This window comes from Triturus cristatus, chromosome 3_1 (genome assembly GCF_964204655.1).
Source record: "Triturus cristatus chromosome 3_1, aTriCri1.1, whole genome shotgun sequence".
Lineage (NCBI taxonomy): Eukaryota > Metazoa > Chordata > Amphibia > Caudata > Salamandridae > Triturus > Triturus cristatus.
The window spans coordinates 95,350,999-95,376,124 of record NC_140583.1 but is presented as its reverse complement, the minus strand read 5'-3'; positions in this window follow the sequence as shown (position 1 = coordinate 95,376,124).

Here is a 25,126-nt window from a genome sequence, read left to right as displayed (position 1 = left end):
ACACACGTCGAAATCCAGGTCAGCTACCGTTACGTTGGAGAGGCAGACATCCATGGATCGCTCGAATATGCACGAGCGACAATGCAACCCAGGCTGCATGCAGATGACATGCGCAAGGTGGAAGCCCACCCGGTAACTGATCCACAGCACTGTCAATGGCAGTGCCCCCAGTACAGGCAGCAGACGTGCACAGTACAGCTCCACGTGACTGGAGTAGACCATGTGTCTGGGATGGTCTGCCATTGCGTCAGTGGCTCTGCTTGAAGCAGCTCTGGCTTGCCCTGAGACAGTCCGGAGGATGAAATGGCACAGCTCAGTGCAATGAGCAGTGTCTGTGTGCAACGGGTGCAGGCCTTGGGTGGGGTGGGCTTTAGTATATGCGAAGGCCATATTACGCACGCCAACTACGACCAAGGACCACTGCATGAGGGATGTGTACACGTTGGTCTCACGCCGGGCAGTGCGATGTGTGGGGGTTCGCAAGCAAATGCCATCGTACCTGTCAGGGGGTGCTGGGCACATGCAAGTTCCTGCTTGGAGCTGCAGATGTTCTACCGCCTGATAGTACAGACAAAGGACCTTTCTTACCTACATTAACTTCGCCAGCTGAATGCATACAGGAGACGTACAGAGGCCGGTGGTGGGTGTGGTGGGACATCTGCGACCCTGGGAATCATGGATGATATGCCCAGCACATGCACATGAGCAGACTCACTGTGTGTCACATTGCCACACAGCTGCTCCGCCCTGCCACGGGCACCCACACTTGTGTGTGCTGCACGGTTGCATCACGTGCACTCCTACGAGAAACATTCTAATGCCTGTCCATGCATGTCCAGCGCCATGCCAACAACACCGCGACACTGGCCTTCGAAAGTGTGCGCCCACTTGGGTATAGGCCAATGGTCCAGACAGGGCGGACACAGGTGTCCAGCCCATGGCTGGCTGGGACTGTGCAGCGAAAGAGGACAGGCAACAGACTCATGCATCCGCAAGACTGATACACATCACACCTTGCATGCATGTGCCAAGACCCCGAGCGTCCTAGCACACCTACATGCCCCCGTACCTGCGGGCCCGCCCTCCTGGTACATGCCACATTGCAACATCGTGTACTGTGGCCCTAGTGGCGACAACATCCAATGCAGAGACACACTTACTGGACTTACTGCACCGAGCCACATCCAGACCACGCCATGCCCCCCTGCCGAACCAACACACGCAGCCTGTGCATGCCGGGGGGCAGGTGCGGGGCTACATGTCCATGGTCACTGCCAACGCTGAGGTGACATGGCAACATCCGCAGAGGACAGCACACTGTGATGTTGCAGGGCCCGTGCACATCAAGCTGACACAATGAACACACGGACACACTTGCTCAGATGGTGTGAATGGCTACCAGCACGTGCGCACGGCCACATTTATTGGCAGGCACACTTACCGAGTGACACCTGTGTTGGCTGTGTGTGGGGTGTGTGCACACCAGCTGGCAAGGGCTGCCTGTTGCAGTCAGAAATCGACAACAGTGTACTTCGTAAAGGACACAACCATACAACCATAAAGTCCCCATGATTTGTGCTTCACAGTGTAAGTGGCCCGGATGCACAACGTCTTGCACAGGCCTGTCGCCACAGGCCGCTGACTTGCGGTGCACTGGGGCAGGGTCACGAGTGCAGAGCAGGCTCATGGGATGACAAGGGGCCTTGTCGCAGAGTGTCTCTAGGGACAGTGGAAGGTGTACCCCCAGGCAGGATGCAGAGGGCAGGCCCACGCTAATACAGTCACTATTGTGGAGATGAATGGAACAGACACATGTAGGACACCAAGTCCGGGCCAGCCAGAAGAAGATGCAGAAAACCACCAGGCCATGGGCTCTGATGCCACCAGGGTCCAAACAGATGGTGCCCATGACTAATTGCGCCCAGAGTTAGTGGCACCAGTGCAGTTAGGGGATGCCGCCTGTGAAGTGGCATGTCCAATGCGGGGATTCCTCCACATCTTATCCAAGACACAGTTCCACATGTGTGACCTAATCGACCGCAGTGTAGTCCTGAGGTAGCGGTCGGCACGGGCTATTCACCGAGTGTTGCCGGCATTGGGTTGGATGGCCCCACCGGTCTGCGTAGTTAAGGTTCAGTGGCACCACGTAACGCGGACATGCGATGAGCAGGGTTGATGGCACCAGGTCGGTTGTTGATAGTGTTCGGTTACCTTCGTGACTGTGGCCCGGCTTTCATCCGGACTGAGCCGCATCTTCCTATTACTCCTCTCCGTGCGACCACTGGTGTGGACTCGTGATTCACGACTAGGTGCTGGATGTGGGACCTACTGGTTGGCAGGGTAGTCCTGATCCCTCATCCATGTATGGCTGTCTGGCGTTGAACAGGGTTAGTGGCACCACGTGTCGCCGGCTGGCGTTGAACAGGGTTAGTGGCACCACGTGTGGCCGGCTGGCGTTGAACAGGGTTAGTGGCACCACGTGTCGCAAGATGCCCATATGGAACTATGCATCACTGATAGGGGGGGTCTGGTGCTGTGGCTGCTGCCCAGGCTTTGGGGGCACCGGCACATGGTGGACCCTACTTGACACACGCCAGTGTCGGCCTGTGATCAGTGTGGCCTGGCCGCGCTGGGGCAGGCCTGGCAGTCTCGGGGTCCAGCGGGCCGGGATATGGCAGGCACACAGGATCGCAGGCAACTCCGCTTACGAGGATGGCGTCGGCCTCGTGCCATGATGAGAGGCGCCACCCTGGCAGAAACATTGGGCTTTCCGGAAGTGGACCACCCCCAGGGCTACGTGCTTTTTATGCACACCCCTACGCTGGCCTGACATCCGCCGGGCAATCCCACTCCACTCACGCTTACGGGGAGGACGTAACAGTCAACATTTGCGCGAACGCCCCCACTGGCCAGAGTGACATGGTTGCGTGCACTGTCCACTACACTCCATACACCGGAGGTGTATGTCGCCATGGATATGGGTATGTTCTACATACTGCGGTCTGTCCAGCACATCTTCGCCACTCTTGGCATTGTGTACTTTCCCAATCATGGTTCTCCTGCCGCCTTCTCACATGCCTGGTTGCCACCTCTCTCCACATTAGGCTAGTGTGTGGCTGAGGTGCCATGCTGTCGATGGCTCATGTGCAGGGCTTGCCCAGGTTATCATTTTGAGTTGTTCTGTTGTGTCTGGTCAGTGGGTATGTTGTTTTGCATGTTGGTTTTGTTTTTGTGATGTGTGCATTGCCAGAGATGTGAGTTGCATGGCTGTGGAGTTGAGGTGAGTGGGGTGTTCATTTGGAACTGGCCAAGGGGCTGTGCATTTCCCGTGTTGCCATCCTTGGGACGCTGGTTGCTGATGTACTGTTAGAGGATGGAGGAATCGTGCACAGTGGCTGGGTATTTGGAGGCGTGATTGGTGGAGGTTCCACGGTGTTCGGTTGTTGCCTGCACATTGATGTGAGATGTGTGCTTTCTGTTCTGTTGCGGTGATTGTGTGCTGTGTTGGCAGGGGGCACAGGTTTGAAATGTGTGCTGTGGATTGCCCCAACACGTGCGTGCAACCAGCTATAGCGTATGGTCCTTGCTTGGTGTCCAGCGGACCCCGCGCATTGTGTTGGACGTATAGGGACTGGGGTGACGGGCTGATTGTGTTGTCCAAGTCAGGTGTGAGGGACTTGGATGTGGCTGGCTGTGTGACTCCTCCGACTGTGGTGGGTGTTGGTTGGGGGGTACCAGGGACCAACATGTGCAGCACAGCCAGCAGCTTTGTGTGGGGTGGGATGTTGGTTGTCCGCTGTGTTGGTGCCATCGGCCTGCTGGGCATTGTTGGTCAGGATGCGTAGGATGGTTGTCCTTTTAGGCCTGTAGTGGGCAATTACATTGTCAGGTGTTGGGTCTGTGAAGCTGGTGTGTTTTATGGTGGTCCGCTGTCTTTGTCTGCGCTGCCTCTGTGGTGGTCCGGGGGGTTGTTCCATTTGGGGTCCTGGGGTGGTGGCGGTGGGTGTTATGGCCCTTTTGGGTGTCCGGCCCACATGCCCTGTGGCTCCATGGCATCTGTTGCCCTTCCAATGTGGCTGTGGGCTGTGCTCCCTTTCGTGGTGCAGGCTATGGTCCGACTTAGCACCAGGTCAGGTGTTATTTTCCTGCTGCTAACGCGCCTTATCGCCTGTTTTGTGTTCTGTCTGGTCGTTGTGAATGTTGTGGAGTGGTGTTGTTGCAGCTTTTGGCACGGGAACGCCTACTCTGCATCTCATTAGTGATAGTTGCGGGGGTCATCTGTGGCGATGTTTTTTACGGCTGCTATCACGGGTAAACTGGTGCTGTGGGCTGTTAACACCAGCTGGTGATTGGGGTGATAAGTTTATCGCATATTTGGTTGGAATAAAGTGCCGTTAACTCGGCGATAGTTCCTTGTGAATATGCCCCCATGTTTCTTTGAAGAATCGGATGTGTGTAAAAAAATTATGAAAAATTACAAAAACGTTGCGTAGTGTCTACTCCTAAAAAAGGTTTTGCCAGTATTCACAAAAAGGAAGGGGTACCCTGAGAACCCCTTCCTAATTGCAAATGGCTCACCACCTCTTTCGAGTTATTGGTAAAATATAAATGTTTTGCAGCCTGATTTCAGTCGCAAAACATTATTATACACCATAGGGAATCAGTATTAAGAGGGACGCCCTAAATAAAGCCCTTACAAATACTGATTCCTTAATGTTTCCTTAACCTGTTTAAGAATTCAGAAAAACTTGTCTGAATGGTTAAATGGGTGTAGTACATTTAAACAAGTGTTTTATTGTCACTAACCCCCTGATTTAGACTTTGTGCATGAGGCCCTCTGTTCTTTCTCTTTTCCTCTCGTATCTGCATTGCATAGTGATTGCTTCTTCATGCATTCTTCTTGTAAAACTGGTGCACTGTTTATTCATTTATATATTAACTATCACTTAGATTAAAACGGTTATCATTACCAGTGTTGGCTTGCAGAGTGCTGTACAATCATTTGCAAAGAAATCACAGCACAAAAGAGATAATTGGCAAAAGAAATTCTTACTCGCCTATTCAAGAAGATGTAACCTGATGCTGTCCAGGCGTTGTCTTTATAATTTCAATAGCAACAAAAGAGAGAGGTATAGACCTTCAAATCGCTAACACTTAACTGAATTGCCAACTGGTTTTTTTTTCAGTTGTATATAGCGCGACAGGAGGGTTTCAGAGCGCTTTACATGAGCACAAGTTGCGTTACAGGTGGATACATTCATTGTTTTGTTAGGCACGAGGAGATAAAGTGATTATTAGGCTGCAGCTTGGAGGTCGACCGCTCTAGCCGTTAGACAACATCCTCTCTCCTACTCTTAATAGCCACACCTAGGGGCATATTATCAGGCACGGCGTTAAAATTATCGCCGCTTTAGCGTTAGAAAACTGCCGCTAAAGCGGTGATAATGGGCTTGATAATATGCGCTTGAGAATTCCAATAGAAGCCTATGTTGACACCAGAACATAGGCTTCTATTGGAATTCTCAAGGGCATATTATCAAGCCCATTATCGCCGCTTTAGCGGCATTTTTCTGCCACTAAAGCGGCAATAATTTTAACGCCGTTTCTTGATAATATGCCCCCTAATATCCAGCTCCACTGCAATGATTTTTAGGGCCCCAGGAAAAATGTTATTCTATTGTGTCGAGGCTTACCTCACCCCTTGCTATAGGACCCATTCTGGGCTGTTTTGTTGCAACTGTGATGTTCAATGGCTTTAGCTGAAGCGTTAACAAAAAGTCTGCAAAAGAAAGTAGTCCACCTATAATCATGGGCGTCTGCAGAAATGTTTCCGGGGGGGGGGGCAAAATTTTAACTTAATCACCATCCTCCGACATGATTGAGCACAAGTGTTAAATAAATTTAAAAACATCTAATAAGACAAAGAGCTTAAATAAACAAAGAACCCTATAGGGGGAAGAGAAAATTCTTGAGAGGCGCCACAGCACGCAACTTGGCAACTACAATGAAACAGAGGGAAAAACTAAAAATGGCTGGAAAAAAAAAATTCTAAATCAGGTTAATGTGATTCTAGGGAGCTCCACATCAGCAAACCTTTCAATGATGATACAGTGGACGATTGTGTAAAATTCAACAGCAAGAAGGAACAGCCTCGCTAAGCCACATCATCTTAAACAATATTAATGAAGCAACTCATTAAGTACCAAAGCCATGACTGATTCCACTCACAGAGGAGTGTCCAGAGCATCGGATTCTTCAAGGTGGTCGGTAAGTTGTTCAGACATTATTTGCTTTGTCTTTTTTTCGAAGTGGGCAACAGCACCATGAGATCAGAGTTATAAACATTTGGAACATACAAACCATCTGTTAAAGGTAGAGGGCTAACAACACTGGATTTCCAAACTTTGGGGACAAGTCCAGCTGTGAACAATGCATTGATAGTATTGACAATTTCCGAGACACTGTCAGTAGAAGTTCCTTGTAATATTCTCACACAGCAGAAGTCATTGGGAAAGCCGGGTTTCAACATGGACAGAAGAATGCCTACCTCCTCTTTAGAGTATGTGGAAAAGCAAGAGAGGGAGATCTCAGTGCAGAAGTAAAGGCCAGGTGCAGTAAATCTGAAACAAGGAAAGCAGGGGACTGATAAATGGGTAGGTTTTAGGTGTACTCTGCAAGTCATTGAACATGTCCTCCAATGCACACCTCTTTAGAACAGAGGCAGAGACCAAAAGGCAAACAATAAGGATGGACAGAATGGAGTTCATTGGTTTGGCAAGATGGAGTTCTGAGAGACTTGGGAGTTACATTGAGCTAAGAGTAGGGTGGCAAGAAAATGGAGGACGAGCTTGATGCCGTATTTTACGTTATTCAGGGGCCTTGCCCTTCTAGGGAAGAAACCGTGTTTTGAGGTCACTTAATAAAAAGGTGATGTGGTGAGAGTAAAACAGTACTGTAGATGGAGCAGGGGGAAGTGTTTTGAGGAAGCCCCAGCTCTTTCTGGTGTTGCTAAAGCTAGGACAGAAATGCCCAGGGTTAACAGATACATTTAGGAGAAAAGTAATCTGCTAAAGAGGTAGAAGCAATAAATCATATCAAGTAAGACTTGTTGGGGATTGATGAGAGATGACCAAATGGTGGAGATGGACGAATACAGTTGCTTCTAGTTTTAACAAAAAGGGGTTGCGGTAGCCAGTCAAGTGAACATTCTACCTCTTAATTTGTGTAGAAGGTCCGGGTCAGACATAATATAACCTGAAATCACTGAGATATGGCAGTGCTGGCCTGATACTGGTAAGTTTGAGAAAGGACTAAAAGATCAGTGTGAAGAAGGTGTCTGGTAGGCCTAAGAGGAGACCAATATGCCAATGCAAAGTGGACAGGGCCTAGAACCCAAAGTACTAGGTAAAGTGGTGTGGTGAGAGAGATAGCTGAGAGTCACATACAGGCTAGGTTATTGCATAGTAGATGGTAATGGTATGATGTACTAGTTTTTCGTTGACCATTCTATTAATTTAAAAAAGGGGTGGGGAATTATTTTTAGTTTTTTCTTGTCTCAATAATAACACAAACTTTATTCAACTTTAAAGTTTGTCTGTGCTGATTTCATTGCTCCTTTTTGCCCTTCAATGACAAGCCAATTAGTTTGATCCCAAAGAGATACTTCTCCAGGTGCTAGCCCAAGAGAAGTGGCTTCAAATATGCACACCCCATATTGACACCATTGCATACACACACATGCATAGTCTCCACACCCATTCCTGCCTAAAGAGCTGCACTTCACACCGACAATGCCCCTTTGGAGCTGCAGGTTACATTTTGTTCAAAATAGTGACACCTCACACAGATCCCAACAGAAGCATCGCACTTTGCAGACACTTCTTCAAAAGAACTGCATCTCTCAAATACACCAAGGAACAGTTCATCCTTTCTGAGACACTGCCCTTTGGTGCTACTTATGTAAGGCAACAAGATGCCTGCAAGTTACGGGTAGAATGACTTTTCCAGACCTGGGCTTTGCTTTTACATTATTAGCTAGTGTGTTCGACCAATTGGATGAACTAAAATTAACCTAGACTACAGCTCCCGGAATGCACTGGTATGGAAAATCAAAACTGGAAAGGTTGTGCCCTGGTGAGAGTCATCTAGTCACCCTATACATATGACTGACACTGCCCCAAAAAATGTATATTCGCAGACATTGCCCAACAACCACAATGTCACCAAAGCTCTGCAGTTCACCCAAACAAAGACCCACATAAAGGGTGAGCCTCACACCAATACTTATTTGTTCCAAACATTAATATTGACCCCCGCCAAAAAGGTAAAAGAACAATGCCTCGACATGGGGCACAGTACTCCCAGAGACGTAGCCCATACAAGTGGCTTTAGCTGCAACTCCCTGAAGAGGCGGTCATCAGAAATAACCCCCAAAGCACACACTGAAAAGAGCGAAACCCCACAAATCTGCTGCCACAACGCGCTGTCAATGAAGGCATTCTATACTGCCCGCCCTGCCTCAATACAAAACGACATCCTATTTCTGTTCATGCAATGGAGGCTAGCTCACTTCACATTCACCAGAGGCACTAAACCAACTTCTAGGCGTAGTTGCATCACAAACACACAATGCGTCTTCTCTCAAGTTTTGCATAACCAACTGAAACCCTTACCCCTAATAAAGCACCTTACATAGCATTCCTCTAAGTACCAATATTTAACACAGCCCGAGTTGTACTTTAGCAAACATCGACATCTTCCCCAATTAGATAAATGATTTACCATACCGTCACTTTGAGGATACCAAAAATAAGCAAAACATGCCATAATCCGACTGCTAACTTAAGCAACATTTTGTTTCTGAAAGGTGTAAACCAACTAAAAAAGCAAGAACGTCAATATAGTTCAGTGATGGGTGACTGAAACCTCCCATCACCCCCGTCTCCAACTGTAAAACAAATTATTGCTCTATTTCTTTAAACGTACATTTCGGGGGACAGCAGAAGAAACAGTCAAAGAGGGGTCTGGAGGTGGCAGCTATAATGTGGTTTCAGCCCCACGGAGGTCGCCGCAGCATCTTCCGGGCCCTCTCACCCCTCCCCACCTTGACCGGCCGCTCACAGGGGCTGGGGCCAATTACTGGGCGAACATTTTTGGTTAGTAATCAGTTGTTCCCAGTTGGTGAATTTAAAGAGACCGGGCTGCAAAAAAGCATTCCTTGCTGGACCTAGCATCAACACGCACGAAGAGCAAGGCTACTTTGTGTAGCGAATGTCTGCAGCATTCAAGATCCCTGTGCAAGTAGCTCTGCTAGTTTGAAAGCTTTGTGGGGCATATAACGTGATAAAACGTGCTTAAATTTTTTATGCATTATACTCTGGCATTGGCCTGTCCAAAGTGAACTCAAAATCTTATTGATGGAATAATATCATTATATAGAAACAAATTCTAAGTAACAAATGCACACGTTTAAAAACTGATTTCAGTTGCACCGCACAAAATTCGGAACCGGCACCAGTACGGCCTGCACCTCGTGGGCCGGGCGCCATTATTGCAGTGTGTCTCTGGGCTGCAGGAGTGCCAGCACTACAAACAATAATGGCGCCCGGCCGCCCGCGCTGCGGCTGCCATTCGGCTGCACCATCATAGCTGCCAAGGTTTCAGAATGCTATGTGTGACATTTTCATAATTTCAGTGTAATTATCAGTGACATTTCAACAACTATGAGTGACACTTGCTCATGAGCAAAATCAAGTGATGAAGATGAGGGAAACATAAATATCAGAAATTACACCCATTTGAGCAATGAGGCATTCGTTGCCATTGAACTAAAGTGCGCTAACAGCAGGCAGGTGAAAACAGGGCAGAGTCAGACAGTGTGACTGCACAGTTCTCAGAATCAGTACACTACAGGCCAGGGGTGCAGGCATCTCAAAATGATTGAAGCATTAATTGTTATAGATTAATAACAGCCATAGGAAGTTAGATGAACTACTACAACACAGATGTGTTAGCCAGCCTTTCCCCACACTGGGCCCCCTGGATCCCCCAGGCTGCCAGCAGTTAATCAAACAGATCAGGATGCAGAGCATCAGTGGTGGCATCTAGGGCCTTTCTGCCACAAGTGGTACCAGGCCCACAACATTAACATCTCTTCTCGGCTGCCTACTTATGAATCAACACAGTTAGCTGACTCACAGACAAGCTCCGGGCATCGGGCAAGCCTCAGGCTGAGGTGCACACAGTCCCACATAGGTCATAGCTGGCAGCCAGAGCTCTAAGGTGTTATTTTTCAAAAACTACCAAGTCTAAAAGGCAGCCTTCGGTAGGGCTGTGTACAGTGTATGAACGATGCAGCCAGTTTCATATACGGAGCTTATAACTGTCCTGATCACTATACTGAACAATTGCTCAGACAAGGAGAGAGTTTCTGCAGAAATAGACAACACAGACCAAACATTGCTCTTAGGGTATGTGGTGAATGTGCTGTGCAGCTAATATTATGAGTGAAGTGTAGGTCAGGTAAAATATAGATGTAGGGTTCTGCCCCATAAGTTGTAAGAAGGGCGAGGAACACAACCACTGGCAGTGAAATGGCGACAAAACACGCAATATTGCAACAGATTATAGCCGGCCCTAACGATGGGGCCCGTTCAGAAACTATTAGACGGAGAGTATGAAAGCTGAAGCAGGCCCCACTTCAACGAACATGGATTTTTTAAAATAACTTTTATATATTTGTCTGCATGTGAGGTATGGTGTTTGATAAAAAAAACAACTGGTTAAAAAAGAGCGGTACTGCTCATGCACTTTTAACTTCTGATAGGCAGCTGAAAGTTTGACCACCTTACCTCAGCCCTTACTGGTCTTAGCCGGCTCCATTCGAATATCAAAATTAAATTAAATTAAATTCCCAAGCTCAGCACACAGCCTCACACTCAACCAAGGGTTAATTGAAGCCACTCATTTCTAATTCTGGAAGTTACACTAACTTTCAGCGAGCGCCGCTGTGTCCGGTCCGCCGGTTTGAGCAGCTGAGCTGCGCCGCCCAGAGCTATGATTTCACTCATGGTTCCACCACCACTCTCCTGCAGCGGCCGCGCAGGTCCCCTCGGATTGAATTTTTTATCCGGCCGCCATGTGGTGTGAGCTCAGCTGCAGCTGCAGGCTCCTGACTGTGCTAACTGCAAACATGGCCCGTCTGGGCCCTAGTCAAGATCTTGATTGGGCAAATTGAACCCCATCATACTCCGTCTCGACGTGACCCTGAAGTCAGTAACCTTGCAGTGCGGCCCAGCCGTGATTGAAATATTGTAGCCAGCCCTTGCAAAGCACGCTGCCTGAGCCAGGCCGAACTCTGCTTTAGCAACGTGCGCTGCCTGAGGGATAGTACCTCATTGTCACCGGGCCCCACTGGATGGACCAGAGATTCAGGGGGGGGGGGCACGTGCCCTCCCCTTGCCCCCACCTGCAGACGCCCATGCCTATAATACCTAAACATGCACCATAGCTGAGTGTTCAATGCTTGTGACTTTTTTAAGCATTGCTTTCCTCTACATATAGACGAAAAGTATTTTTGAGGTATTCGTGAGTTTGCCGCAAACCTACCATAGTCCCTTTCAAATAACTCAGATCTTGATGAATCTGTTCTCTCTACTCTAGGTTCTGATGGTTGCTGTTGTTCTACTGAGAGATGATCTAGTCTTCGGATCTAGGGGTAGGTAAGGGGCAGCTTCCTCTCTCCAACTCCCGCTTCCAGATATCAGTAACGGAGCCAGCAAACAGTCTACTCTTTATCTTCATATGTACTGGCGTGGACTACCTCAGCGGCGGTGCTAGTGGCCACTGAGTGTGGCTGCAGCACAAGGAAGCAGGTGGAAGGAGCATCATGGCAGGTCTTAGGAAAGGAGGGCATAGTTCCTGCCTGTGGAAGAACTTCTGGGTCAACTTCCCTTGGTAGATTTCTTTCCTTTCCTTACTTTTTTTTTTTTTTCTGTCTATTCTTGCTAAAAAGGCCAGCAGGTGGTAGTCTTTACCATTCGGGTGCATGGTTTTCTCAACCTACATTACAACAAGGTACGCAGAGCCTCATTTAGAGGTTAATTGTTGGCCCCACAAGCTCAAAGGAGACTAGGACCCCTTCTCTCTCTTGTAAAATCCTATCCTGCCCGGCGGGATCCCACTGTCTTCACAGCAATCGGTCGTAACTTGTTTGTTTTGCAAAAACCAGCTCCCCAAGGGAGAGTTTTGTTTTCCATCCACAGAGAGATACCCACAGTAGGGCCAAGGTAAAGCATGTTAGACACAACAGAAAACTGTTTCATCTATGGATACAAAATTAAATAGGAATAGCTTTGATATTTGTCCACTTCTGTGTTATGCTCCAGTACAGTTGGACTTATAGCCAGCATCCCTGCCTTACTTGCATGAGTTGATGCCTCAAAATCCCCATATCTATCTGGATTCACAGTGAGCGAATGAAGAGTGCCAAAAGGCTAGTTCTGCATCAAGCGATGCAGTATCAATTACTGTCCCATCATGTTGTCCACTGTGTCAGGTGAGTAATTAACCATGAACGCTCACTCTGCTGAATGCCATTCATTTACAGTTGAGTATCACATTTTAGTTAGCAGTTATCACATATTTGGCAATTAACTGGACAGCTGAAAATAAATTTCCAGAATTAGAGAGACACATTTTTATTCCACATTAGAAGTTAACCCAAACTTCCACTTAAAGAGCAACTCTGCAGTCGTGTATTTAGGCTCTGATTAGGAGCTGATTAGGAGTATGAAATTCCACTCCACCTGATCACAACTGGCCGAGTATTCCTGCAACCCCTTTTCCAGGTGCCAGAAAAATTGACCACATTTTACCAGCCTGGCTGGTAAAATCAGGAACCTTTGGCTAATACAGCCGCGAAGCCTCATCCCTAGCTCAATCCGCACTTTTTTCTTAGGCACGAGTGGAGTATTCAAAGCTCCTCCCTGCCAGACCTAATCTCCCCCTTCCCTCAAGTACTGTCAGTACCTCCGTGGTCCACCCCTCACACACTCATCAGCTACTCATAGAAGGTGGTAAAAGTGTATGTTTACCCATCAGGAGTGATTTGGATACCATGCAGAATTCTGCACAGTGATTCCATGTTTGCTCAGTTATCCCCCATTGTAGGGATTTATCTGCTAAAGGGAGTGAACATGTGTGGCAATATCAGTCTAGAATGGTAATGTCCTCCACCTGCCAACTCTCACAACGATAAACATACACATTCACAAAGGAGTTTACGAGTAGTACCTTTACGAGTGCAGAGTCTCCGCACATAAAAAGATAGGAGAGTCCTCCAAACTTTTTATGTGTAAAGATACCACTAGAAAATCTCTTTGTGAACACCAAACAATCGCAAACGCTCCCTAAAGTGTAAGTTTACCTTTGTGACTCAAGCCCACAATGTTTACGCCTCACTCCTAATCAGGGCCTTGGTGAAATGAGAACGCAGCACTGAACGACGTGTTCATCGCCATTGAAAGACAATGGGGCATATTGTCAAGGACTGGTGACAACTGTCGTTAACCTAGGATAGCGTTAGGTTTTTTTATCGCCGTCTATCGCCCTTTTAATTTGTCTTGTTAGCGACGCTAACAGGTGATAGCTTTCACGAAAACTGTCACTAATGGCTGCGCGATGGCGATAGGTAAACCGGCGATAGCGGGCAGAATCCAGCGATAAGCTTTTAGCGACAATAAAACGCACGCTAGCCAGCAAGTGTGGACTTTGAAAAAATAGCTCTGGCAGCAGAGGAGGCCGGAGAACTGGCTGTGGGTCGTGTTTGGCAAGGCTTGTTGGCAGTTTCTGACTTTTCCAGGGTTGAGTGCGTGGAGTGTGGCTGTGCTGGAGCAGTGGGTGGCCCGGGATCCAGGGTTCCTGGCGCTAGTCATGGTTGGGGCACAGACGGACACAGACGGGCGCAGACGGGCGCAGGCGGGCTTGGCTTAGGCGCGCCTTCTGCACGCCAGCGGCACGTGTCCACTGAGCAATCGTACAGCGTCCGCTGTTAATTAGGGGAGGGTGAATGACCGATCACCTGGGAATAGGCGAGGACAGGGGTGCAGGCCTACGGGGGCAGCAGAAGCAGGAAGCTTAAAGTGCAGGCTCAGAGAAGTCAACAAAAAAGTAAAAAATGGGAAAAACCAGGGATAACCAACTGATGTAATCATGTTATGTATCCTCACTTTAGGACTGCTCCAAACACCAAGCAGGGCATGGGCGCATGGGCATGCACATTCAAGTGGGCATTGACTGTTTGGTTGGCCCACTTAGGCCACCCAAAGCAGTCATGCGCTCTTCTCTGTTCGCAATGCAGGCTGCATTACAGCCTATATGGATAACATGCCCACCCCACCGGCACTTGGCTGCTTGACTTGTCCCGTTGCCAATTGCCTATCCCACCGCTGCATCCCAGCATTGTGATTGACTCAGGGGAGGGATCCTGGCTGCCTACTTAATTTTAATGGAAGCAGACGCAGAAGAGCAGGAGCTACAAAGACACGAGAGACGGATTAGAGGTAAGACTTCCCTCAATAAATTTCTGACGACACCCGCTCACACACACATCCCCACGTCCATGCACCAACCAGTGTTCTTTACGGCTTTTATCACCTCACAGCTGTCCAGACCCCCCTGCACTTCTCAATGTTGGCCGGTGTGCGCCCATTCACAGTGGGCGTACCACTCGTGTGCCAAAGGCACATACGTGGTTGCGACGCATGCCATGACATCGCATTCCATTCCAATGCATACCAATACTAGGCACGTCGCAACAGTTGAGTAGGTGTTGCATGGCGTACACATGAAGATCACTGTTCCCACTTCAGTGAGTGCAAACCAAAACTAACCTTAGCACAACAAACCCAACTGTGAACCCTGGAATTCCATTTTAGGACCCCCAAAAGACACCCAAAAATCACAATTGAGACAAACGCGCCCCCCAAAAATGTACTTTTGGAACCCCAAAACACCCCCCAAATTTTTCATATTTTACCCCAAAATACATCCCATTTTTCATATTTTACCCCAAAATGCATCCCATTTCGTATATTTTACGCCCCAAAACATTACATTTTTCATATATTCCCCCAAAATTCACACCATTTTTCATTTTTTACCCCATAAAATACCCCAACACTTTTTATGACTGGGGCACAGGTATGCACACTATCTTATTGATTGTGCGCATTCCTACACTGTAGTTTTGTTGCAGGGCAGCGCTGCAACATTGCTTGCAGCGCTGTCCTGCACCAAAAGCTGCATTGATGAGGTGCCATTAGTTATCACCATTTTTTAGACCTGCTTTTTTCTGGTGTTAGCTTCCTGCAGCTAACGGGCCTTAGCGTGAGTTTTGTATCTCTTCGCGGGTCCGGGCCATCCTTGATAATAGGGCGAAGTGGTGTTAGTGTAAGTTTTTGTGAAATTTTTAAGGGGAACGACTACCCTGCATGTCATTAGCGATAAATATCGCTGGCTTGCAAGGCAACGGAAATTCCGGCCGCTATCGCCTGTAACTGTCGCTAAAGCCTGTAAGCGACAGCTTGCTAATAGGGTGATAAAAATATCGCTAATTTAGTGGCAAAAAAGTGCCGCTAAAGCGGCAATGAGCCCTTGATAATATGCCCCAATTCCTTTAACGGCATCCTGAATTATATGCTTCCCATAATGACACATCTTTTGTCTGCAGTGTCTAAGTGGAGAGCGCCAAATGTTATGCAGATGCCTTGCTAAGGAAGGAGAGAAGCATCTATTAGAAAGCGCCTTGCTACCACAGGGCGCCCATTCATTGACTCAAACACCTCTGGTCTGCAGAAGGTGGCTGCTTCCTAAAGCGCCAGAATTTATAGGCAATTCGATTAATCAATAGCAGCAACATTTCAAAAGACCGTAATGATGAAGGTGGCTTGTTTTCATGAAAGATCAAACTGTGCCTTGGGCACGCGGCCATGCGTCTGAGCAACAGGTCCTTGCATTAGAGAGGGCTCTGAATCATGACACACGGTTGGTGCTCCAACTTCAGCAATAACAACCAGAGGGCAGTGGTGTGATGGAGTACTGCACAGTGAGGTCATTTTTAATGAAGGCACCCCTGATATTCAGACACAGGCTGACCACGGCAGTGTTTTTGCTGTACAATTGGAGCATTTTTGTTTACCCGTCCACTGTCTCTTCCCTTACTTAGGATTACTGCCTGTCTTCTGGATAACAAGGGCAGAATTATTAAACTTTCACACAACTCAGCAAGACAACTTGTTGCACTTCGCTGTTTGAAATGGAGAGGACAGGAATGAGCCATATTTCTAATATGTGGCACATTCCTGCTCTTTGCATGTGCTGGCGCACAATATGCTACCTTGCACCAATGCAGGTACTCTTGCGTCATGGTGCAATGGTAACTGCTTTTTAGGCAGGATTGTTTTTGTGTGCAGGATGGGGCACCTTCTTGCACAAAATCAATTCTAAGGAGCATTTACCTCTTTCTAAGTATGCTGCAGAAAAAGAAAAGAACATGGAGAAATTAAAATATTTCTCCTGTTGTGCTTGCGGTGGAAAGGCATACAATTGTGACCAGCCACGGCCCATTTAGGGCGTGCCACCGGGCGGTTACGTGGGGTGGGGGAGGGGCAGAGTGGGAGGTTGTAAAATTCGGCAAATGGACGATTTCAGGTCAGTAACGGAAAAAATAAATATAACGAATTTCGTTGCGCGCTGCATCGCATTTGGCGATGCAGCGCGCGCAACAAAATTTGCCTCCCCCACCCCACGTCACCGCCCGGTGGCACGCCCTATACAGGCCATGGCTGATTGTGACACATTCCCAGGTCTTTAGTGTTGGAAGATCTGGGAATGCGTCAGAATGCATGGGTGGATGTGTGGGAACACCCACGCTCCAATACTTAATAGTGCAAGTACAAGACCTTGCTTCGGAGCAACGTACCCAGCAGCAAAAGCTGACATTTTTTTAAGCTTGTTGAATTTTTGGCGATACAGTAACAATATCTCAATAATACTGGTACACATATTTTCTTCACTCTCAAAACTTTTCAAAATAACTCATTTAATCGATTATTACATTTCACAATGATATTGACGAGAAATACAAGTGTCAGATGTTCACGAGATATTGTTACTGTATCGCCAAAAATTCAACAAGCTTAAAAAAAATTCAGCTTTTGCTGCTGGGTACGTTGCTCCGAAGCAAGGTCTTGTACTTGCACTATTAAGTATTTCACTTCAGGGTCTGTCCCGACAGTCAGCCCCCTTTCGGAAGCACCCCTTCTTATAATCATTCAAACATATTTAAAAATTAGAGTGCCTTTCTTACATTCACATAATCTTGAACACCCACGCTCCACCCAAGTAATGCCCCCACCCTGCAGTGTAATGTGCAGTAGCACAAGTCACAGAAAGGTCTAATAAAAACAAACCCCAACATGTGTTAAGGAAATTCCCAAGAAGTCATGGTTGGTTGTTGCATATATGTCGTTGAGTTTTACTGGATAAACATCAAACATTACCTTGCAAATGGCCACCTTTCTCAGGTAACCAGAGAACCCCTCCCACAATCTCAACTATTGGTTGTCAGCAAATTATCCCATCTACATGTAGTAAAGATTTCAGAGCATTTCTATCAAAACATAATATACATTAAGTGAATATACTCTTTATATACGAGGGGCAGATTTACAAGCCCCTTGCGCCACTTTTGCGTCACTTTTCCCATGTTAAAAGTGATGCAAAAGTGGGGCAGGGGCTTGTAAATCTGCCCCGAGGTATGTACTCCAACAGCCTCTTCTTTCACTGCAGGTCCATAACCCAATGCCTAAGCTGGATATAATGGAAAGACTCCATCTCGTCCATATTACAGACCTGCTGATAGGATTTAAATAACATTGCAGTGTTTTATCATGAGATAGCCTCCCAAGTTCAAGCTGCTTAAAGGTCCAGGTGCTAATGCAGAAGTGAAAGCTGATATAAGAATATATCAGAGTGTATCCAGTTTCCATGCCAAATTCTAGCGAATCCCACCACTGATTCCATTTGTGAACAGTTCTTGGCTTCTGTTTTGAGTGACCAAATGTCCAGTGCTTCTCTACAGCCCTTAAAAATCAGCAAGACTCATTTGCCTCGCGACAATGTACTTTACATTACCCGGGGTCGACCTTCCTTTCAAACAAATTGCTAAATAATCCGTTTCAAATCATCCAAAAATTCTGGCATGGTCTGCCTGTGGAGATGGCCTTCATAAATCAAGAATTCCTGGAACCACATTTGTGTATGCTCTCAAGTCAGGAAAGGGAAAGAGGCGACTGTCACCTGTATTTGCTATAGGTATGCGAGAGAAATCCTAAATAGGAAGTACTCTAAAAATCTACAAAATTAGGGGTGCTATTGATGTCAATATACAGTGGACTCTGAGGTAGAGTTAATTTGAGCACCCCAGACTTTGACAAGTTTACTTTTCAACCAGCAACTTTTTCAATGGGTATCAGTTCAGATCAATAAACGTAATTGCATAGTAAATAACACTCTTTAAAAAACAATTTACAGCGACAATACGTTCTCCCACAAATAATCAATCTCTAAAAATCATTTTACAGACAGTACCTTCCTTATATTAATTGCTTTCAAATTGTATAATTCATCATAAAAAACATATTCCAGAATAAATAATATTCTTTAGAAATCAACATACATGAACAATACCTTTCCTTACACTAATCGCTTTTAAAATGTATGACGAAACGTAAAAACATATTCCAGGGTCATTCAGTGCAATGAGCACATTTATAGCATGATACGATCTCACATTATATTTTATAAAAAGTGGTTTCAGGTAAAATTGCCTAAAGTACAGATAAAACTTACAAAAAAACATAAAGTGCACTGTGCTTTGTTTGGAATGCTCATCGCAGGGACATGGTGTTAAATCTAGGGGGCACTTTTTCATAACAGGGAAGGCGACTAATTGATGGCCTGTACCTAATCTCAATCTAGTCAATACGTAACGGTGCCAAGATTTAGTCACAGTAATTAAATAATCTTGAATTCCACTGTTAGATTCATTTTTTGATAAAAAATAAAACTTGATTGTTTCTCAATAACTTCCCTACGGGTTTCTCTTTTGTATGCCAGGAATGAATCCTTAATTTCCCGTTTGCTCAGGGAAGACACCTGTCCCGGATTTAAAAAAATCTGTATATTAAATAGTTTTTACTGTATATATCATTAATATATTTTAACCATGGGATCTGTGATTTTTTCTCAAGGAGTAAACAATCTTCAATAATAGATTTTGTAAAAACAGTCCTATCTTAAGCCCAAATCGATTTCCAAACCAGCTGTGGCCGTTTAGCAATTACGTCAGATCCACCTCAAGATGTATTAGTTCTGTGGAGGTTGAGGGTGGCAGATTTAAGAGGCATTTCAATAACGCATTTTCTTCTTGTATTAGGGACGGGCAGCTGCAATGACCCCATACCCATTCACCATATAGGGCAGTGGTGACACATCACGCCTTATATATTGTAAACATTTCCTTTGCTGGGTGGTTGCCTAGTTTGGATGCAAATCTGAAAACCCCATGAACACTCTTAGTCATCTTGGAACAGACATTAGATAATTCCAAATTCCATTTCCCATTGCCGCAATAAATTACCCCTAAGTAGCAGAAAGAGTTGACAGTTTGTACTGGGGTACTATCGATATAAAAAGTTTTACATTTCTTTGGTTTGGGGCCACATATCATGGTAAAAGTTTTGTTAATCAACAGTTTCCGCGAGGCTATAAATTTCCTAAATATATCCATCAATCATTGTAGGCCAACCGGGGTCCTAGAAAGCAGTACCGCGTCCTCTGCATATAATAATACGGGTATGGGTTTACCCAATATTTGTGGAGCATCTGCATTCTCCTCCTGCAAAACATTATCAACCTCATTTATAAATAATGATAGAAGGAGTGGAGCAAGGACACAACCTTGGCGAATGCCTCGTCTTAGTTCAAAATCTGGTGTGCGCTCACCCTGTCGTCCATATCTCACTTTACATGTTAACCTCTCGTATAGTCTTTCAAGAAAGTGGATAATTCCCTTGGGAGCTCCAAGATTAAGTAAAGTAGGTCACAGAATTGTGTGATCAACTAGATCAAAGGCACTGCTAAGATCTGCGAAACAATAGTATAGTCTCCCTTCTTTAGCAGCCGTATATTTTCCTATTAACATTTCTAAGTTGATACATTGTTCAACTGTACCTAATCCTTTTCTGAAGCCATTTGTGCTGGTGAAGGTATATTATTTCCATTTACCCATTCCTCCAGGCGTACTAATAAAACTTTGCTCATCACTTTGACCAATGAATCTAAAAGAGATTTTGGTCTATAATTTTTGGCCTCTGTCTTGTTACCCTTTTTAAAAATAGGAACAATGACGGATCGGCCCCACGAAGGGGGTATGTCCTAATTCACGGCTAAGTTAAAAACTCTTGTAAGAATTGGCCCCCAGAAATAGACTTGAGCTTTTTATACATCTACGGAGACACCATCAGGGCCTGGGGCTTTGCCTCCCCTACTTCCCTTCAGTCCTTCCTGCACTTCTACCAATGTTATATTTAGGGGTATGCCTTGCCACTTATTCTGTGTTAAGTTTTGTATTGCACATCCCTCAGGTCCTGGTGGGTTAAAAATGCTCGTAAAATGTGACACCCAGGCTTCGCATGTGACATGGTATAACAATTCGGGAAGTGAATCATTCTTTAAAAATGGCATGCTCACTGTTTCCTAGAAAAGCTTATTTCTTACCGTATCTGCTGCCAGGGATAATTTATCCCATGCTAACTCTTGCAGCTTCCTTTTCCTCGTCTCAAGGACAGATTTATAATTACATCATAGGTTTTTAATTAATTCATTGTCTCTAATCTTACAATGTAATGCTTGTTTCAGTTGCTTTAATGCCCTGGTGCAAGTAAGATCAATCCACCCTTTTCTTCCCCTTCCTCCTTTCTTGGGGGGAGCCATTAGCATCCCATTAATGGTAACATTAATTTTAACAACATTATCAATCATTGTGCTAGGGTCTACCTCTTCGTAAAGACAGTAAATAATCTCTTTATTGCATTTTGAGACAATGTCATGTATAACTTTTTGAGTTTCACTCCCTCCCATTTGATACGGGTGCCATTAGGTCTGTAAGGGGCAATGCTGGTTATAATACTTAGTGGCATTTTTCCTTTTTGTACCCCAAAATTGGAATGTCATAATAATACGATTGTGATCACTTAATGACATTTGGGCAACCTGCGGAATGGCACACATAAAGATAATACTTGATGAAACTAAAACATGGTAAATGATCGATACGGCATTCCTACCAGTTAAAGTTGGTATCAAATCCCCATCAGCATCCCGTGCACGCTGCAATAGTTCTAAGTCATATTTGGCAATCATTGAATTTAAATCTTCCCCTTATCCATTATGTGGGAAATGTATACAATAATCCCCTTTATCATTCCCGAACCCACAAACTTGTGTTGGAGACATTGGACATATTTGGGTATTAAAATTTCCAGCCCATATAAGTACCATATCATTATTATTAAAACCTACCAGCTCATTTACAACACTACTCCTGGTGGCATCAAACATCAAACACATTAGTATAGTAGTTCACCACAACTACATCCTTATCTTCGTTACAGTTCACTTCAAAAAGGGGGGTCAGGTATGGCTTTTATTCAGGTCCAGCATACTTGCCCAAAACAATCAGAAGCCAAAAGGGTAGGCAGTTCCTAGGAGGGTCACCCAGAGGGCGAGTACAGAGAGATAAGGGGGTAGCAGTATGCCTTGGGGGCACAGTGTCCTCCAAGGAAGGGAGGCGGGGGAATTCCTCCTTTCGGAACTAAGGCCCTCACACACCCAGCCAGCTTTTGCTTGGTGGGAGCTGGCACCTCAAGACATAGCAGGAGCCGGACATGGGGGGGTCCCCAGGACTATATATGACTTCAGGAGAGGGGCCCCCCTTATTTCTGGGGCACTGGCCGGTCCCATTCAGAGGTCTGTATATCGCCGGGGACGGGGGCCATGCCCCCCCTCCATGTTTACATTTTGTATGTGGCACTCTTTAAAGTTTATGTTAGCTCTGGGGAGGTGGTGGTTCCCGAGACCCAGCGGAGGGGGTTCCTCGCAGCCACCGATTTTGTTTGTAGCCCTGGTGACGTGGTGGTTCCCGGGGAATGGGCGGAGCTGCATGGTCCCCCTGCCTAATATTGACAATAACCCACACGGCCACTCCATGTATTTTTTAATTTATAGCCCTAGAGAGGTGGTGATCCCCAGGGCGCATGGGGTCCGTGCGGCCCCCTGCATTAATATAAACAAGAGCCCCAGGGAGGTGGCGGTCCCGGGGCTTTAGCAAGCCCTAGGAGGGTGGTTTTGAGTGCCCCTTCCTTATTTATTTATTTATTCAAACAAAAATGCCCCTGGAACATGGCACACCTGGGGACAATATTAAATGCAAGTGTGGAAAACAGTGCTGGTTATTTTCAAAATTCACAAGGATTTTCATGAATATTTCACTGAAATTGCTGTGAATTTAAAGAATTTAAAAAAAAAAATGCTTTTTGCCCTGACAGGGTCCCTCTGGGACCCCAGTACTGGAGCTAGAGGGTCAGTGTATTCCTACCCTGCATCATTTTCTTTTTTTTGGATTTGTTTTTGGGAGTCAACTGAAGCCGAGTCCCAAGATGGCTGCCAATAATTCCTGGTTGAAGTGTTGCCAGCAATCAGAGCTCTGCATATCTATGCAGAAGCTCATCATTATTTGCAAAGACTTTGCAATCATAGATATGCAAATTTAAATTTCCCTTAATTTCTTGAAACTTCTACTCGGATTTACACCAAAAAAGGGTCAAAAGCTAGCTTTCTTCCTAATTTGGTGTAAATTCTTCCAGCCGTTTGGGTTGCAGGCATGTCTATAGAGTCTATGGGACACTTTTTTTGGAAAACGTCATGAAGATTCATTAAACGGTGTCAAAGTTTTAGGCAACTCAAAAAACGCTGTTCCTATGGAAATATGGTCCTAAATATACCTACCTACTGGCATATACACATGCATATATATATTAATATATATAATAACGTTTGACAAATCGCCATGAAACTTTCCAAAAAAGTGCTACTTTTTGACTAGTTTGCACATGAACATGATTGGGTGATCCATCGAGTGGGGGCTGAGAAAAAGGGGAGGTTCCAAAATGTGTTATCGCTATTCATTCTTTCATAGTTAATTTAGACACAGCTACAGCCCAAACCGCTTAATGGATTCACACCAAATTTGGGAGAAAGCTAGATCCTGGCCCAGAAAGAGTGCTTTTTGTGCTTTTGTGTAAATCCGTTCTCTTATTTTGGAGAAATTAAGGTTAAGAAAATAGTATATATCATGCCATGGAGGATCCGCATATCCAACAGATCTCAAAACTGAGATCTGATTGGCTGCCACCACCTCAACCAGGAAGTGGTGGCAGCCATCTTTGGACACTGAACTCGGACCTAAATCGTAAAAGAAAATGGAAAAAAAGACATAAGAGGCTATGGTAGGCATACCCTGACCCCCTAGGCCTGGTGATTGTGTCAGAGACAAACCCAACCTTGGGCCAAAAATGTTTTTATTTTTTATTTTGCTGCAAATTATAAAAAAAATGCATTGGCTCTTGAGCATCTTTTAAAAAACCCCAGGGGTGGACCCAGGCCCAAGGAGGATATGCAGGATTTTTGGGGGTGGTGTTAAATGGTAGCGGCAGTTTCAGTCGATAACCTTTCAAGTATTTGCCCGGCGGTAATCGCCTCTCATACCACTCGATAATTTACCAATGAAAGAGGCAGGCGCCGGAGACTGGAAGGCAGGAAACAAAGTTTTATTCCGTCGGAGCAGAACACATCAGATCAGACAGCAAGGTATCGTCACGAGGTGCTCTAACTGCATCTCTGAGACCTGGTCTCTTATACACAGGTTTATTGCTTTATTACACATAGTACATTCTTGAGATTCCCGTGATGCCTGAGAGAACATCCCCTGAAGCCCCGGCTCAGATCCGTTCCCACACGTAGCTACAGTAGAAGTTCCCACCCCACCCACAGTAGGAGATGGCTATCGCGCAGCAGGGTATTCCGCCAATTCCCGGGGGTGTGTGCAACCGGCCGGGTCTCAGGGGGTAGGGGCTTTGATCCACTGTAATCCCTTTGATGTGGGGTGTTTCCCTTACAGTAGGGGCAATAAACTGTATCCGCAGGGCTAGGTGATGGCCTGGGACCAGTTCGGACAATGGGGCGCAGAGGAAGGGGGTTATCAAAAGAGAGGCATGACCATGTATGGGATGTCGGTCGGATGTGGTTCCGTAGCAGGGTCGTGCAGAAGGAGAGGGTTTATGGCCCGTGTATGAGAGAGCGGGGGCGGCCGGCGCGCGGGGGGATGTTCGCAGCGCCAGGGGAAAGCGCTGGTGATCGAGAATGAGCGGGGAGAGAGTGGGGTGCCTAAAATGGCGGCCGTGCATTCGCTGTGCGTGGCGCTGGGGAGAGGCAAGGTGGCGCAGATAATGTTCAGTTTGCAAGCTAAATTTCCACAGTCCTCCCTTTTAACATATCTCGCCAGCTTGCCTAGTTCGGATCTATCCCCATAATACTCCGAACTTCCACCTCATACAGAGCTTTCATTCGTTCTGTTTCAAAGTCCAAAGTCTTAGGGCAGATGCAGTTCATAAAAAGCGAACATAAAGGTGGCAGACACTGAATCCCCAAGCAACATCCACATAGTATCACAATTGGTATGAGGATAAATGAAAACAGCCTCCATCCCCAACTTTTAATAGTGTCCCAAAACCAACTCCCCAGTGACCATTCTTCTTGCTCTTGATGGACCTCTGTGGACAGTCTGTGGAGGTGTTCAATTGCTTTGTAGACTGAGGGTGAGTTATCCGGTACGTAGGTACAACAGCTGGACCCAATGATGCGGCATGCTCCTCCACGATCAGCCAGAACCACATCTAGAACGAGGCGGTTCTGAAGAGCCACCAGGCGGACGGCCTGAAGCTCA